This window comes from Syngnathus acus, chromosome 21, assembly GCF_901709675.1.
Source record: "Syngnathus acus chromosome 21, fSynAcu1.2, whole genome shotgun sequence".
Lineage (NCBI taxonomy): Eukaryota > Metazoa > Chordata > Actinopteri > Syngnathiformes > Syngnathidae > Syngnathus > Syngnathus acus.
The window spans coordinates 10034775-10039012 of record NC_051105.1 but is presented as its reverse complement, the minus strand read 5'-3'; positions in this window follow the sequence as shown (position 1 = coordinate 10039012).

Below are 4238 nucleotides of genomic sequence, written 5' to 3'. Positions count from 1 at the left end.
CAGGATTTAAAAAGTACTTTTATCAGATCATTCGATGTGATGGCGCACCTAATAAAACGTTGAGTGCCCGCAGGTGCCCTCCGTCCACAAGAAGTGGAATTAAAGTTGTGCGCTAGAAGTGCCATGAAACTTGAAGTTGTTCCAAAAATTTATGCATTCACTGCAGTAGAGTGACATCGTTTAAATATTCATCAGGTGTAAATTGCAAAAGACGAGAATGAGTTATGCCTTAACCGTTATGCTGATTGTTTCAAGGTCTTGTAGCGCCGCATGCCCGTATAAAAACAAACTGCTCAGCGTCGCGTGCGGTGAATTTGAATGAGAGGCGCCGTCGCTGCCCGCAGGAAATGAAATGTCCTTTAGTTAACAGCACAAATTACAGGTGGCCCGCGGTGAGAAGACCTTTGCGACAAATAGATTTAGAGCGGAAATGATTCCCTCAAGAATTGCTGCTGTTCAATTGGACGGAGATGAAAGGAGCGAGGATATTTGGAGGCGGTGCTCGGATTCCGGCAGATGTTGAGGTGGCGTCGAATATGTCGGTAATCATCATAATCACGTTAGATGAGATTAAACGACATTACTGTAAAATTTGCTCTCGAGTGCAGTTCTGTAGGAACCGAATGAAAAAAATGAACTGGAATTCTGGTTTGGTTTTGACATTCTGACCCTTTCAACTTGTGGTGAGCATTCAGCTGCTATTTGAGGTGTCAACCCTGCAAAATGTTGCAAAATGATCCCAATGTGGTTATACAGCAGCACTTTTATTCTTTAAGCCGTCCACACATTGTTATCAAATTAGCTCCGAGATAAATTCATCAGGCAATTGTGAGCAAAGCAGGCTGTCGGGCCAATTCCGGCTGCCCTCTCGTCTCCAGCAGGCGACTTGAGTGATGAAGTGTTGGACTTCAGTAATGAGACTGTTTACAGGGCGTGCTTGTTTCACATGAATCAAGCCCAGTGTGCGGTTGGATAAATACCTGCTCGGCCCTGCGTGCGCCAAGCCCGTCAAAGCTCGTCCCCTCCGTGCAGGAAATGGCCGCCAAATTCCTGTGGAATGAATGAAGAGGAAACCTGCGAGTGGCAGCTCGGCCGCAAGCCCCCTCTCTGGAAGCGGAGCGGTAGAAAAGCCGTGGCCCTTTCCCCTTGGCGAGGACCCCGGGCCGGGGCCCCGCTAGGGGAGACTGATGGAATAATAAAACACATCCTGAGTGTTCTTTTCATTAGCAGCATGGCTTCGTGTTTTTCATCATTCTGCTGAGAGAAATGGAGAGACCCTTATTTCTGAGCTGGACAAATTACCTTTTCCCCTGTGGGAGATGCAGCTGCATTCAATATTGCCGTGCGTGTGTGTGTTTTTGTGTCAGTGTGAGGTAGCTGGAGGTTGTGGCTGGATACTGGGATTTCCTGTGGAAACGATAATTATCTGCAACACACACTGATAACAAGCTCCCGAAAACATCATCCTATGTAAGACGGTATCAATTTCTCATTGCATAAGATTTAAACATGTATACAAATGAAAACATTTTAAGCAAGATCCACCAAGACTGGTAGATGAGGGCTAGCCAGTTAGCCTGCTTGCTAGCTAGCTTGCTAGCATAAGAAAGCCAGCAAAGTTTTACCGCACAAAGACCAATGTAACCTGTCTTGGTTCTACCTTTGTCTACAGAAAAACAATGTATCCTGGTAAAAGTTAACCAAAAAACTAAAACTAAACTTTTTTGAGTGCGAAGCAGCAGCCAAAACACACTAGCTAGCGTAGATGCCTTCTGGTTGTGAGCATCTGTTAATTTAGTTTAGAGGGTGTTTAAAGGGTGTTTTTAAATTTAAATGAAACTTCTGCTTGTCCTCTTCAAAGCACAATGGAGCAAAAGTTTATCGCAGCTTATTTTGAGTGAAAGGCGGACTCGACCTTAGATTGCATTTGTACCCTTTCTCACAATTTCTTTTAGTACTTTCCTGTTTTTACTTGCCCTCAAACAACACTTTGATGTGTCAAGTTCTGCTCCTTTTAGGAAATTGAGAACAACAACCTCCATTGAGCACGTGTGAAAGCGGCAGGCGTGTTTGACCTGAAGTTAAGGACGCGTTATCGGTGATTCATACCAAGCCAAGTGTTCCCTCCATTAACTCCAGAACGCAGCCCATATCCTAGCTGACCTATTTTCCCAATTACCTCCGCCGTTACTCACAACTTCCTGTCCGCGCCGTCAGTCAAGATCCGATCTCAAAGGAAGTCTTTCGAAGGCCACATTGGCACATATCTTTCCACATCCTTATTACACAGCCCCGCAGTCAAAGAGTTACTACGCCTTTCAAACGTAAGCACCAGGAGTGATAAATCTCTTGTGCTAATGCAGACGCTTCTGACTTTCTGATTGTAAATAAAGTCATGAGAGACGTCGGGTATTTACAACACGTGGAGAGCCTTGAGCGAAGGGTTGCCCTTCTGCTAAAACATATGGGTGAGTATGTTGATACGGGATGCACTTTGAAAATATCGTGATTTTTTTTTGATGGTGTAGAAATATATTTAAGCCCCCTGAGTTTGAACTTGAACAGCAGTAACTTGAGCGGTGAGTGACATTTTGTGCTCCGTGTTGCAACAGATTGAACCCTCCGAGACGTTTGTCCTTACGAAACACAAGTAGCTGTGAAGAAATTCGGACCACATGACACGCATTTATTCCGTCCATTCCCGTTACTGCAAGTTTCAACACAAACAAACAAAGACGTGTTCATATTTCAGCAATAAAAAATGTCCTTAGGCAATAGTTGTCAAATAGCAAGGAGGACAGTTGGATTCCGGGTCAATACAGCTTTTCCTCATCATCATCATCATCTGAGCGTCATCCATCTCGGCGCCCAAACATCACTGACACATTAATGGCCTCTGATAATACATCCACCCTGTCACAAGCAGCTGATAATCAAGTTGTTTCCACGACGGCCATCGACGGTTGCGCTTAATCAATGTTCATCTACTGCCACCAGAGACGTTGCGACGTTCTTTTGTACATAGTATAACCAGCGCTTATGTAACAGTCACCGTACAATAAATACCTCGCAAAGTAAACAGTGAATAAATAAACGTGATTTGCATGACTAATTGCTGAAAATGCAAATTGATGAACAGCCAGCCGACTCTACGCTTTAATTAGCTGGCACCCACGTCACTCACCAGGCCAGGCTCGTTTTTTTATCGATTTGATAATTGATAGAATATTCCATTTTGAAAACTAATTTATTTTTCCGATTAAACCAGGGGTTGGCTTGCTATATATTTAAAAGGCAGTTTTTCAAGTCAAGAGTATCTGTTGCTTGGCGATGTTTGGATTAGTCGCCCGGAATGGAAATCACCTTCACGCAGACCATCAAATGCCGCTCGGATCGGAATGGACCACACACAGGTATCAAAGAACACGTTCCAGATGGCCGGCCAACGACGCAACCTCCCTTCCCGGTCGGTAAACGCGGCAGACGGCCTGAGCGCCTACGGCATGGCACGTCATCTGCTGCGGACGTCTAATCCCCAAAAAAGTACGCTTTGCGGTCCATGTTAATGAAGTGCCCAACCGCACGTTATCTGCACGGTCTGCATGAAGGAAAAGCATCCCGACGGGTATAGTACAGATGGAGCTATTAAAGGCGAGCCGCAGCTTTTCTGTGCCAAACATATTGGAAAATAAGCACAAACAATAGATCCCATTTAGAATATATAGCCAAAGTTTGCAGAAAACTAGCCACTAGAGATGAGGCCAAACCTTCGACAACAATAGCCCGAGAGACTCTGTTGTGAATATTAATTCAGTTTTGATTTACACACAATTCAGACTCCATATTAAAACTTGTACATTCGCAACATTGCATCATCACACATTTAAACGTGTTTCTCCACAGCATAGAGCGCTCCACCACCAGGAGGGCGTTCTATTTTTTCGGGCGTATTCTATCTCTCATCACGGGGTCACGTTTATGGTGCGGAGTGTTAAATTTAGCTTTTTAAATATGTGAGTTCACTTTTTGCCCATTTCCGCCAGGTTCGGGACTGGCCGCATCGTTCCATTATACCAATTAAAAGAAGACCTGGTGTGCAAAACCAGAGTAACTACACGGCATTTTTTTATATTGACAATGATGATTCAGCAATTTTCCTCCCCAGAAGAGTCTGAACAGCTTACGTTTTTTTTTTTGTTGACCACCTGATTAATTAATTTATTTCTTTTTTTTTTTTA